A 14,321-nucleotide genomic window follows, 5' to 3' on the forward strand; every position below is an offset into this window, starting at 1 on the left:
TGATAAAATTCGCCCGTGAAACCACCTGGTCCTGGGTTTTTGCCTGTCAGAAGATTTCCAATCACAGTTTCAATTTCAGTGCTTATGATTGGTCTGTTTATATTTTCCAACTCCCCCTGGTTCAGTATTGGAAGGTGGTGCCCCTCCAAGAACACATCCATTTCTTCCAGGTTGTCCATTCTACTGGCACATAGTTGCCTGTCATAATCACTCACAATCCTTTGTATCTCTGCAGTGTCAGTTTTTACTTCTCCTTTTTCATCTCTAATTCCATTGATCTGAGTCCCTCCCCTTTTTTCTTGATGAGTCTGGCTAATGGTCTATCAATTCCATTTATTTTCTCAAAGAAGCAGCCTCTAGTTTCATTGATCTTTGCCAACGTTTCCTTCACTTCTTTTTCATTTATTTCTGATCTCTTCCCTATGATTTCTTTCCTTCTGCCAACACTGGGTTTTTTTGGTTCTTCTTTCTCTAATTGCTTCAGGTGTAAGGCTAGGTTGTTTAATTGAGATGTTTCTTGTCTCTTGAGGCAGGATTGCATTGCCACAGACCTCCCTCCCAGAACTGCTTTTGCTGCATCCCACAGGCCCTGGGTCATCGCGTTTTCATTGTCATCCATTTCCAGGTATTTCTTGACCTCCTCCTTGATTTACTCAGTGATCTCTTGGTCATTTAGCAGTGCACTGTTAGCCTCCATGTGTTTGTATTTTTTACAGATCTTTTCATGTAATTGATATCTAGTCTCATAGCATTGTGGTCGGAAAAGATACGTGATATGATTTCAACCTTCTTAAATTTACCAAGGCCTGATTTGCCACAGAAGATATGGTCTATCCTGGAGAATGCTCCATGAGCACTGGAGAAGAAAGTGTATTCTGTTGTTTTGGGATGGAATGTCCTATAAATATCAATCAAGTCCATCTTGTTTAATGTATCATTTAAAGCTTGTGTTTCCTTATTTATTTTCATTTTGGATGATCTGTCCATTGGTGAAAGTGGGGTGTTAAAGTCCCCTACTATTTTTGTGTTACTGTCGATTTCCCCTTCCATGGCCATTAGCATTGGCCTCATGTACCATGGTGCGCCTGTGTTGGGTGCACAAATATTTACAATTGTTATATCTTCTTCTGGGACTGATCCCTTGAACATCATGTAGTGTCCTTCCTTGTCTCTTGTAGTAGTCTTTATTTTAAAGTCTATTTTTTTCTGATACGAGAATTGCTACTCCAGCTTTCCTTTGATTTCCATTTGCATGGAATATCTTTTTCCATCCCCTCACTTTCAGTCTGCATGTGTCCCCAGGTGTAAAGTGGGTGTCTTGTAGACAGCATATACATGGGTGTTGTTTTTGTATCCATTCAGCCAGTCAATGTCTCTTGGTTGGAGCATTTAATCCATTTACATTTAAGGTAGTTATCAATATGTATGTTCCTATTACCATTTTCTTAACGTTTTGGGTTTTTTATTGTAGGTCTTTTCCTTCTCGTGTGTTTCCTGCCTAGAGAAGCCCCTTTAGCATTTGTTGTAAAGCTGATTTGGTGGTGCTGAATTCTCTTAGCTTTTGCTTGTCTGTAAAGGTTTTAATTTTTCTGTTGAATCTGAATAAGATCCTTGCTGGGTAGAGTAATCTTGGTTGTAGGTTTTTCCCTTTCATAACTTTAAATATGTCCTGCCACTCCCCTCTGGCCCACAGAGTCTCTGTCAAAAGACCAGCTGTCAACCCCATGGGGATTCCCTTGTATGTTATTTGTTGCTTTTCTTTAAAGTCTATTTTTTTCTGATACGAGAATTGCTACTCCAGCTTTCCTTTGATTTCCATTTGCATGGAATATCTTTTTCCATCCCCTCACTTTCAGTCTGCATGTGTCCCCAGGTGTAAAGTGGGTGTCTTGTAGACAGCATATACATGGGTGTTGTTTTTGTATCCATTCAGCCAGTCAATGTCTCTTGGTTGGAGCATTTAATCCATTTACATTTAAGGTAGTTATCAATATGTATGTTCCTATTACCATTTTCTTAACGTTTTGGGTTTTTTATTGTAGGTCTTTTCCTTCTCGTGTGTTTCCTGCCTAGAGAAGCCCCTTTAGCATTTGTTGTAAAGCTGATTTGGTGGTGCTGAATTCTCTTAGCTTTTGCTTGTCTGTAAAGGTTTTAATTTTTCTGTTGAATCTGAATAAGATCCTTGCTGGGTAGAGTAATCTTGGTTGTAGGTTTTTCCCTTTCATAACTTTAAATATGTCCTGCCACTCCCCTCTGGCCCACAGAGTCTCTGTCAAAAGACCAGCTGTCAACCCCATGGGGATTCCCTTGTATGTTATTTGTTGCTTTTCCCTTGCTGCTTTCAATATTCTTTCTCTGTATTCAATTTTTGATAATTTGATTAATATGTGTCTTGGCGCATTTCTCCTAGGATTTATCCTGCATGGGACTCTGCGCTTCCTGGACCTGATTGACTATTTCCTCTCTCATATTAGGAAGCTTTCAACTATAATCTCTTCAAATATTTTCTAGTACCTTTTCTTTCTGTTCTTCCTCTGGGACCCCCATTAGTCGAATGTTGGTACCTTTAATGTTGTCCCAGAGGTCTCTGAGACCATCCTCAATTCTTTTCATTCTTTTTTCTTTATTCTGCTCTGTCATAGTTATTTCCACTATTTTATCTTCCAGGTCACTTATCCATTCTTCTGCCTCAGTTACTCTGCTATTGATTCCTTCCAGAGAATTTTTAACTTCATTTATTGTGTTGTTCATCATTGTTTGTTTGCTCTTCTGTTCTTCTAGGTCCTGCCTAAATGTTTCTTGTATTTTCTCCATTCTATTTCCAAGATTTTGGACCATCCTCACCATCGTTACTCTGAATTCCTTTTCAGGTAGGCTGCCTATCTCCTCTTCATTTGTTTGGTCTGGTGGGTTTTTACCTTGCTCCTTCATCTGCTGCATATTTCTCTGTCTTCTCATTTGCTTAACTTACTGTGTTTGGGGTCTCCTTTCCCTCGGCTGCAGGGTTGTAGTTCCTCTTGCTTCTGTTCTCTGCCCCCGGTGGTGGGGTTGGTGCTTAACTTACTGTGTTTGGGGTTTCTTTTTCGCAGGCTGCAGGTTTGTAGTTCCCATTGTTTTTGGTGTCTGTCCCCAGTAGGTAAGTTTTGTTCAATGGGTTATGTAGGCTTCCTGGTGGAGGGGACTGGTACCTGTGTTCTGGTGGATGAGGCTGGATCTTGTTTTTCTGGTGGGCAGGACCACGTCTGGTGGTGTTTTGGGATGTCTGTGACCTTACTATGATTTTAGGCAGCCTCTTTGCTAATGAGTGGGGTTGTGTTCCTGTCTTGCTAGTTGTTTGTCATGGGGCATCCAGCACTGTAGCTTGCTGGCCATTGAGTGGAGTTGGGTCTTAGCATTGAGATGGAGATCTCTGGGAGAGCTTTCACAGTTTGATGTTACATGGAGCTGGGAGGTCTCTGGCGGACCAATGTCGTGAGCTCGGCTCTCCCACCTCAGAGGCTCAGGCCTGACACCTGGCTGGACCACCAAGATCCTGTCAGCCACACAGCTCAGAAGAAAAGGGAGGAAAAAGAAAGAAAGGAAAAATAAAAATAAAATAAAATAAAATAACATTAATAAAATAAAAAATTTTAAAAAATTATTAAAAATAAAAAAATTAAAAAGTAATTTTAAAAAGAAAGAAAGAAGAGAGCAACCAAACCAAAAAACAAATCCACCAATGATAACAAGCGCTAAAAACTACACTAAAAAAAACCCCCAAAAAACAAAAAAAATAACAAACAAAAACCAGACAGACAGAACCCTAGGACAAATGGTAAAAGCAAAGCTATACAGACAAAATTACACAAAGAAGTATATACATACAAACTCACAAAAAGAGAAAAAGGAAAATATATATATATTTTTAAAAAGGAACAGAGCAATCAAATCAATAAACAAATCTACCAGTGATAATAAGCTCTAAATACTAAATTAAGATAAACATAAAACCAGAAACAAATTAAACGCAGAAAGCAAACCCCAAGTCTACAGTTGCTCCCAAAGTCCACCACCTCAATTTTGGGATGATTCATTGTCTGTACAGGTATTCCAGAGATGCAGGGTACATCAAGTTGATTGTGGAGATTTAATCCACTGCTCCTGAGGCTGCTAGAAGATATTTCCCTTTCTCTTCTTTGTTCGCTCAGCTCCTGGGGTTCAGCTTTGGATTTGGCCCTGCCTCTTCATGTAGGTCGCCTGAGGATGTGTGTTCTTTGATCAGACAGGATGGGGTTAAAGTAGCAGCTGATTCAGGGGCTCTGGCTCACTCAGGCTGGGGGGAGGGAGGGGTACAGAATGCAGGGCGAGCCTGCGGTGGCAGAGGCCAGCGTGACGTTGCACCAGCATGAGGCGCGCCGTGCGTTCTCCCGGGGAAGGTGTCCCTGGATCATGGGACCCTGGCAGTGGCAGGCTGCACAGGCTCCCGGGAGGGGAGGTGTGGATAGTGACCTGTGCTTGCACACAGGCTTCTTGGTGCCTACAGCAGCAGCCTTAGCGTTTCATACCCATCTCTGGTGTCCGCGCTGATAGCTGCAGCTCGTGCCCGTCTCTGGAGCTCGTTTAGGTGGTGCTCTGAATCCCCTCTCCTGGTGCACCCCGAAACAATAGTCTCTTGCCTCTTAGGCAGGTCCAGACATTTTCCCCAACTCCCTCTCGGCTAGCTGTGGTGCACCAGCCCCCTTGAGGCTGTGTTCATGCAGCCAACCCCAGTCCTCTCCCTGGGATTTGTCCTCCGAAGCCCGAGCCTCACCTCCCAGCCCCGACCTGTCCCGGCGGGTGAGCAGACAAGCCTCTCCGGCCAGTGAGTGCTGGTCGGCACCGATCCTCTGTGGGGGAATCTCTCTGCTTTGCCCTCTGCACCCCCGTTGCTGCGCTCTCCTCCGTGGCTCCGAAGCTTCCCCCCCAACCTCCCACCCACACCCGTCTCCGCCAATGAAGGGGCTTCCTAGAGTGTGGAAACTCTTCCTCCTTCACAGCTCCCTCCCAGAGGTGCAGGTCCTGTCCCTATTCTTTTGTCTCTGCTTTTCTTTTTTCTTTTGCCTTTCCCAAGTACGAGGGGAGTTTCTTGCTTTTTGGGAAGTCTGAGGTCTTCTGCCAGCGTTCAGTAGGTGTTCTGTAGGAGTTGTTCCACATGTAGATGTATTTCTGATGTCTTTGTGGGGAGGAAGGTGATCTCCACGTCTCGCTCCTCTGCCAACTTGAAGGTCCCCCTCATTCATTAGTTATTAACATAAATTAATATAATTCTTTTGGAATATAGAAATCTATATTGAGTCATAAAAATACTTTGACCTTTAACTGATTATCCTATGAAATTTTTTAGAGGAAAAATTTAATAAACAAAAATGTTATTAATTTTAATGAAAAATTAAAGGCAATGAAAATTTCTAACAATCTCAAGATGTTAAAATACAGTAGATGTCTAGTTTGAGATGATAATATTATATAGTAATTATTTTCCAACATGGATTACATTAACAGTTAAATATTATAATATAACACTAAGTGCAAAGAAAATACAAACATATGTTCACTGTGGGTAAGCAATGTAAACTTTATATGCTATAAAGGGAATATACAAAAATAGAACAAGTTGTTTTAGCAAGGTAGAATTAGGAAGGTTTTGTTTTTCTTTTTAAAAAATTCCTTTTATGTTGCAATAAAAATGTTTTTATAATTAAAAAAAAAAACCTCTCAAGCCTGAAGCTGACAAAAATCATAGTGATTGTGTCTACCAGACCCCTTAGATGAAGGTGAAAACTAAACCATTCAGCCAAACATCTGAAAGTTTCAGAACAGCCAGGTCTTTGATGTTGGGTAGACTAAACAACCAGATGTTTGACTGAAGTTTTCTATTTTCATCTGAAGGCTGACATCATGTAACTATAGCCTGAGTGCATTACTGTTGTCAGTCACCATAAAGTTCAGTGAGTTGTTAACATGGCCCCCATGCAGCTCTCCTGGCCTTCCTCATTTGGTACTCACAAATATCATCTTTAACTTGCTCTTTGCTTTAAGGTGTTATATAACTCTGATTATTCTTCATTGTCTAAAGAATAAAGGCTTAACCTTTCATAATGTGGCCCCAACTGGCATCCCCAGCCCCATCTGTCATCATTTCATTCCCTCACAAGGTCTATATGCTCTAGATGCTAGAAATATAGACCTTGACCCTCAAGATACTCATACTTGTATTATTATTATTATCTTTGGCTAGAGAACATTAGTGTTATCATTCATTGAGCTATTACGCTCCAGAGTGCTAGGGCTTAGTATATACTATTGAGTTTAACCTTCACCATAACTTTCTGTGGCATTATTTCCATTTTACCAGTAGAGAAAGAGAAGCTACAGAGGTTAAGGATCTTGCCCCAAATTATATAACCAGTAAATTACAGAGCCAGGACTCAGTCTATTGGATTCCAAAGCTTATGCTCTTAATCACAACACCACTGAGACATGTTTACTAATAAATTTACTAAGGTATTATGGTGGCTGTGTGGTAGCATGGAGAGAATGAGGTCTATAAAATGGCAGTAAATAAAGTAGAAATAGGCAAAGGTTTAGTCCAAGTACCATTTATAGAAGGTCTAGTATGTTCTGGGCCCTATCCTAAGTACTAGGGACACAAAAAAGTCAAATGTCATCTTTGCCCTGAAGGAGAAATCAGTTGAATAAGGGTGTTAAGAATCCAAAATTAGGTGGAAAATTCAGGTGGTTCCAGAAATGGAGCCCAAAGAAGTGATGGTGTCATATATGCCCAGGGCTTGGCTGGGGTACAGAGTCACAGGGTAAAAGCTCCAGGAAGAGGAGGAAGGAAATAGAGAGCTCCCCAGATACCAAGGAATCTGGGAAGAAGTGCCCAGAGAGATCTGAAACACATGACAGGCACAACTGTTTAAAACAATAATGAAGATTTATTTATTCTGCTAGTTCCTGTTGTTGCCTCTACTGGTCACCAGGGATTCGGATTAGAGTCAGACACAGTCCCTCCCAGTAGTGGTCTTTGGGGTTGGCTCATTCTTTCTGCAAATAAGTATGGAGAAGATACTATGTTTGAGGCTTTGTTCTAGGCACTGGGGATACAACAGTAAACAAAACAGACATGGCTTCATGGAGCTTACGTTCTATTAGGGAGAGACAGACAAATAAATATGTAAAATATATAGTATTTTAGAAGGTGATGAGAGTCAGGAAGAAAACTAAAGAAGAGAAGGGGGGCAGGAAGTATCAATGAGATAGCAAGATCAGGAAAGGTCCCTCTAGGAAGGTGATATTTGAGCAAAGACCTTGTATTTTCACAAAAAGGAGAGCATTCTAGGTAGAGGAAAGAGCAAGTGCAAAGGGCCTGAGTCTGAAGTGTGCTTGGCATGATCCAAGAACAGCAAAAAGGCCAGTGTAACTGGGAAAGATTAAGTATTATAAGAATTTTGACTCTTATTCTGAGAGAGATTGGCAGCCATTGGATGGTTTTTGAACCAAGAAGTGTTATGATCTGCTTTATGATGTCACATTTTTATTCTGGTTGCTGTGTTGATAATAGACTGAAGAAGGATAAGGGTGGAGGTAGGGAAACCAGTTAGGTGGTATTGTAGGGGAGACATTATGGTGGCTAGGATCAGGATGATAGCAGTAGAGGTACTGAGTGATCTGATTCTGAATATACTGTATTTTAAAGGAAGAGCTTGTAAAGTTTGCTGATGGATCAAATTGAGGTGTGAAAGAGTGGATTCAAGGATGACACCAAGGTTTTACCCTAAGGAAATGGAAAGGTGGAATTGTAATTTACTTTGGTGAATAAGACTGAGGAAGAAGCAGATTTTAAGTGAAAGATCTGGAGCTTAGTTTAGACATGCATATTTAATATTCATGTGGAGATGATGAGTAAGCAATTGGATTATATGGGTCTGGAGTTCAGGGGAGAGGTCCAGTCTAGAGATAAAAATTTGGGATTCATCAGCATGTAGATGATTATTTGAAGCTACATGAGGTCATCAAGGGAGTATATACAAGAAAAACGACCAAGGGCTGAGCTCTGGGCACTCCAAGATTTAGAGGTCAGGACATAAGGAACCAGAATAGAAGACTGAGGAAGAGTTATTAAAATTAGAAAGAAAACTAGGAGAGGGTAGATTTTAAGAATCAAAAGAAGGCAATGTTTCTTGGAAAGGCAGTGATCAACTCAGTTATGTGCTGCTGAGAATTGACTGTTGGACTTAACAATATGGAGGTCATTGGTGACCTTGACGAGAAATTCCTATGGAATGTTGGGGGCATAGCCAGACTGGAAAGTTTAAGTGAGATTTAGAGGAAAAGAAGAGACACAGTGAGATTAGATAAGACTTTTGAGGACTCTTTCAGTAAAGCAGCAAATAGGGTTGAAGTTGGAAGGGGATATGGAGTTAGGACAGGGATAGGAGCTTAATGTGGGAGAAATATCAGCATTTGTGTGTGTGCTTATAGGAATGTTCTAGTTTAGGGTTTCTCAACTTTGGCACTACTGACATTTTGGGCTGAATAATTTTTTGTTGTGGAGGGCTGTCTTTTGCATTGTAAGATTCGAGGTATAACATCCCTGGCACTCTATCCACTTGATGCCAGTAGCATCCCCCCATCTCCCCAGTTGTGATAATGATATGGGTCTCTATGCATTGCCAAATGTTCCCTGAGAGGTGGAGGGAAGGGAATGGGCAAAATCACCCTTGGTTGAGAACCACTGACTTAGTAGAAAATAAAAATATTAGTGATGCTGGATAGAAAATTGGAGAATTGCTAGGGCAATATCCTTGAGTTAATGAGAAGGTATGGGACCTATGGCACAAGAAGAGGGATGGGTCCACTAGTTTTATAGACTGTGAATCCACATTAACAGAGAAAGCAGAGGTAATGGGCACAGATGCAGCTGGGTGGCTAGATGTGGTGGTAGAAATCTAAAGAAGTTCTCTTCTAGTCACCTTTGTTTTCTCAATAAAATAAGCAGCAGAGTAGGCAGCTAAAATTGAGCACATGAAAGGTGTTGGAGGTTTTAAGAGATGGAAGATCATCTAGGAGAATGAAAGACAAAACAGACTAGTGAAATGTATTGTGACTGCTGAGCAGCTTTACTGTTCAGCAGTAAAGAGCCATTAAGAGTAGAGTAGGGCTAGTTGACTTTGTCGTGTTTTTTTCTCCAGCCACACTTAAAGGTCTTGGTGCACAGAATAAGCTGAGTTGGGTATGGGCACAGTTGTAGCCTTACCAAAAAAGTATCATGAAATGAAGTGGGGCAAGGGAGTTGATAGAATATGTAAGGGAGTGATTATAATCATGGACAATGAAATTTAAGCTGGGTAGGGAGGGAAATGAGGACATGAAAGGGGTGAGGGACAGTGAAAAGGTGGTAGGAACATCAGCGGAATATGTCAGTCATCAGTGGAATATAAGTGGGACTGAAAGATTGCTGGAGTTGGAGTATTAAAGAAAATGAGCTGGAAATATACTCAGTCAGAGATTGAGATGCTTAAAAGTGAAAGTATGGAGGGGTGTATTTATTGGTAAGGATAGGGTCTAGGGTATGACCATGTCGGTGAGATTTGGGCTGGGGTGGAAAATGGAGTCACAAAGGCAGATGCACAGAGCCATAGAGTATCAGAGTTCAGGAGATGAGGTGTGACAGCAAGACCTTACTGTAGTAATTAACATAAACATTTACCAATTTCCACCCTGCCTTGGATGATTAGCTTAAATTCTTTGTGATAACATTATTTCCCTTCCCAGTGACTGATTTAGGGGTGGCTGAGAAGATGAGGGCAAGTCTGGGATATGTTTCCTTTCTTTTTTAAAAGTTTTTTAAAAAAATATTTGTTTATTTATTTTTAATTAAAATTTTTTTTTTTTGGTTGCGTCGGGTTTTAGCTGTGGCACGCGGGATCTTTGTAGAGTCATGTGGGATCTTTCGTTTTGGAGCATGGGCTTCTCTCTAGTGTGGCGTGCGGGTTTTCTCTTCTCTAGCTGTGGTGCACAGGCTCCAGACCGCGTGGGCTCTGTAGTTTGCGGCATGCAGGCTCTCTAGCTGAGGCACACGAGCTCAGTAGTTGTGGCATGCAGGCTTAGTCGCCCCGTGGCATGTGGGATCTTAGTTCCCTGACTAGGGATTGAACCCTTGTCTCCTGCATTAGAAGGCAGATTCTTTACCACTGGACCATCAGGGAAGTCCCTGGGATATGTTTCCTTATTCTGAAGAAATAGAAAGTTCCTCTTCTTTCTCTGGATTATGTGATGCCTGAAACTTTTTAGCCATCCTGTTAGCAGCCAGAGGATAAAGTTAACACTGAAGATGGCAGAGAGAGGGAAAGAACATAAGTTCTTGATGATACCATTGAACCACTATATCAACCAATCCTGGAGCTGCCCTACCCAAAGACTTTCTATTTTGAGAAATAATAAATTCTCTTATTGTTTCAGTCAGTTTGCGTTAGGTTTCTGTTATTTGCAGCCAAAACATCTGACAACACTATCCTTGAGGAGAACCCTGCCTGTGGGAGAGCCAGACATAGAAACAAACACATCTCAGTATGTCAAGTGCTGCCCTGGAGGAAAACCAGGGGACCGTGAGAGCCTTGTGTCAGTTCCTAACCAGATTGAGAGTCAGAGAAGCCTTTCCAAGGAAGAGTAGTTCTTAAAGGTCAATAAGAGTTTTCTGGGCAAAAGGGGGTTCCTGAGGAGAGAGAGCTGAATATGTGATGAGGCAATGGTAAAAGAAAGCTCAGACCTGTTTGTAGTTTTACAGCCAGCAGAAATTCCAGTTGACCTCAACAAAAATACTAGCAATAGTAGATACATACTTACCAATCAAAAAGGTAACACATTAGAGGTTCATTAGTTGCCTATCCAGCGTCTACCTTCCCTCTCCTCTTCTTAATCATACTCATATTTTCCTCTGGGAGCTACTCCTTCCTCTTTGTGTGGTTAACTCCAATCCCAGTTCTAGAGGTGACTCTGACTGACAGAAGCCAAGTAGACTAATCTTAAGCCCCTTGACACAGTGATTTGTTCTGGTAAATCAGGTATAAATCAGTCAAATCTGGCAGTTTCTGGTGACAGAAACTGTAGTTTGGGACTTTTATTCATTAGTTTTGAGAAGAAATGCTCTCTCCCTCTGCATGTGAGCAAGAAAGGATTACAGGCTACATGCATGGAGGTCAGAGATGAGACAACTGAAGAGCAATTGAGGAAAAGCCCTGACTGAACTGCCCTGGAGTCCACCCTATTGTTTGACTTTCAGTTACATTTGGCAATATATCTTTTCACTAGGTTAAGCTGATTTGAATTGGATTTTCTATTACTTGAAACTGAATTGATTTCAATTTGAAACACATATACACAGAATCAGTATGTTCATTTATAACTTACATTATATTTTATGTTAGCTGGTACATGAACAATTCATACCATAATATATTTTGTATTTTTTATTTCTCAGACAGATAGATGAAATACAGGATGTCCAGTTCCACATCAGACGTCTGCGGACCCTAATGGCTTGAAATGGGATACATGGATATAACTCTGGGAAGAGGACAGGAGACAGTATTTTATCCTAAAGATAAAGGAGAGTCAAGAGTAAACAAAAGGTAATAATCATGGTTTTGAAGATAAGCCTTTTCAAAAGGGAAATTCTTTTTCCTTGCTTTTTTTGTCATTAAAATTCTTATTGATTTCAAGATCAACCCATTCATTCAATAGCTATTTATTAAGCATTTACTATGTGTCAGTCACAGTTGTAGGAAACTTAGGATATAACAGTGAACAAAACAGAAAATAATCCTGCCATCACGGAGCTTATGTCCTTTTCAGGCCAAATGGTATCCTCTCTAAGATGTCTGCCTGAATTTTCTAAATCATAATTAATATCTCCTTCTGCTTTTATGGCATGTTGTACCACTGTAATTACACTTAAGTTCTGCTACAAGGTAGAGGTATTTTTCAGATATCAAATATCTCCCTCCATTGACCAAGGGAATCTTGGGATCAGGGTCTATGTTATAATCTGTCTCCCAAGCACAGAGGTGGTTCAGAGCAAGTGCCATTGGGTATTTGTTAAATGAGCAAATAACTCTGTCTGTAGTCCTATAGGGGCAGCCGACATGGTGCATCTCTCACTGCAGCCTCTGCCAGGTATTTGGAGCTGCTGGACTTAGGCGATCTGGGAGTTGTATAGAAATGACATTCTTAATGAGTGATTATTACTGATAAGTGATAATAATAAAGTTCATTTGTATGACTATGGGCATAATAGGAAATGAAAGTCTAGATAATTCTATTATGAAATTCAAATAGCTGGGACTTCCCTGGTAGCACAATGGTTAAGAATCCGCCTGCCGATGCAGGGGACATGGGTTTAATCCCTGGTCTGGGAAGATACCTCATGCTGCAGAGCGATTAAGCCCATGGGCCCTCTACTGAGCCTGTGCTCTAGAGACCATGAGCCACAACTACTGAAGCCCGCATGCTGCAACTACCGAAGCCCACGCGCCTAAAGCCCATGCTCCACAACAGGAGAAGCCACCACAATGAGAAGCCCTTGAGCAGCAATGAAGGCCCAGTGCAGCCAAAAATAAATAAATTATTTAATTAATTTAAAAAAAAGAAATATCTTTAAAAAAAAAAGAAATTCAAATAGCTGTCCAGCTTAATAAGTGTAAATGGCTCTTTGATGAAAAAGTGGAACAATGGCAGTGAAAACAGTGAGTGCAAGTTTGAAAATATTTCTTTGGTTAAAACTTAAACAACCCAGGATTGGTTCAAGATGGCAGAGTAGAAGGACGTGTGCTTACTCCCTATTGAGAGAGCACCGGAATCACAACTAACTGTTGAACAATCATCAACAGGAAGACACTGGAACTCAACAAAAAAGATACCCCACATCCAAAGACAAAGGAGGAGCCACAATGAGATGGTAGGAGGGGTGCAATCACAATAAAATCAAATTCCATAACTGCTGGATGGGTGACTCACAAACTGTAGAACAATTATATCACAGAAGTCCACCCAGTGGAGTGAGGTTCTGAGCCCCACATCAGGCTTCCCAACCTGGGGGTCCAGCAACGAGAGGGGAAATTCCCAGAGAATCCAACTTTGAAGGCTACTGGGATTTGATTGCAGAACTTCAACAGGACTGGGGGAAACAGAGACTCCACTCTTGGAGGTCACACACAATGCTTCAGGACCCAGGGGGAAGGAGCAGTGACCCCATAGGAGGCTGAACCAGACCTACCTGCTAGTGTTGGAGGGTCTCCTGCAGAGGCAGGGGGGTAGCTGTGGCTCACCACAGGGACAAGGACACTGGCAGAACAAGTTCTGGGAAGTACTCCTTGGTGTGAGCCCTCCCAAAGTCTGCCATTAGACCCATGAAAGGGCCTGTAGGCTCCAGTGCTGGGTCACCTCAGGCCAAACAACCAACAGGGAGGGAACTCAGCCCCACACATCAGCAGATGAGTGGATTAAAGTTTTACTGTGCTCTGCCCACCAGAGCAACACCCAGCTCTACCTACCACAAGTCCCCCCAATCAGGAAGCCTGCACAAGCCTCTTAGAGAGCCTCATCCACGAGAGGGCAGACAGCAGAAGCAAGAAGAACTACAGTCCTGCAGCCTACTAAAAGAAAACCACATTCACAGAAAGATAGACAGCATGAAAAGGCAGAGGTCTATGTACCAGATGAAGGAACAAGATAAAACGCTAGAAAAACAATTAAATGAAGTGGAGATAGGCAACATTCCAGAAAAAGAATTCAGAATAATGATAGTGGAGATGATCCAGGACCTTGGAAAAAGAATGGAGGCAAAGATCGAGAAGATGCAAGAAATATTTAACAAAGACTTAGAAGAATTAGAGAACAAACACCTAGAAGAATTAAAGAACAAACAAACAGAGATGAACAATACAATAACTGAAATGAAAAATACACTGGAAGAAATCAATAGCAGAATAACTGAGGCAGAAGAACGGATGAGTGACCTGGAAGACAGAATGGTGGAATTCACTGCTGCGGAACAGAATAAAGAAAAAAGAACGAAGAGAAATGAAGACAGCCTAAGAGACCTCTGGGATAGCATTAAATGCACCAACATTCGCCCTATAGGGGTCCCAGGAGGAGAAGAGAGAGAGAAAGGACCTGAGAAAGTATTTGAAGAGATTATAGTCGAAAACTTCCCTAACATAGAAAAGGAAATAGCCACCCAAGTCCAGGAAGCACAGAGAGTCCCAGGCAGGATAAACCCAAGGAGAAACATGCTGAGACAC

The sequence above is a fragment of the Physeter macrocephalus genome, chromosome 4, assembly GCF_002837175.3.
Source record: "Physeter macrocephalus isolate SW-GA chromosome 4, ASM283717v5, whole genome shotgun sequence".
NCBI lineage: Eukaryota > Metazoa > Chordata > Mammalia > Artiodactyla > Physeteridae > Physeter > Physeter macrocephalus.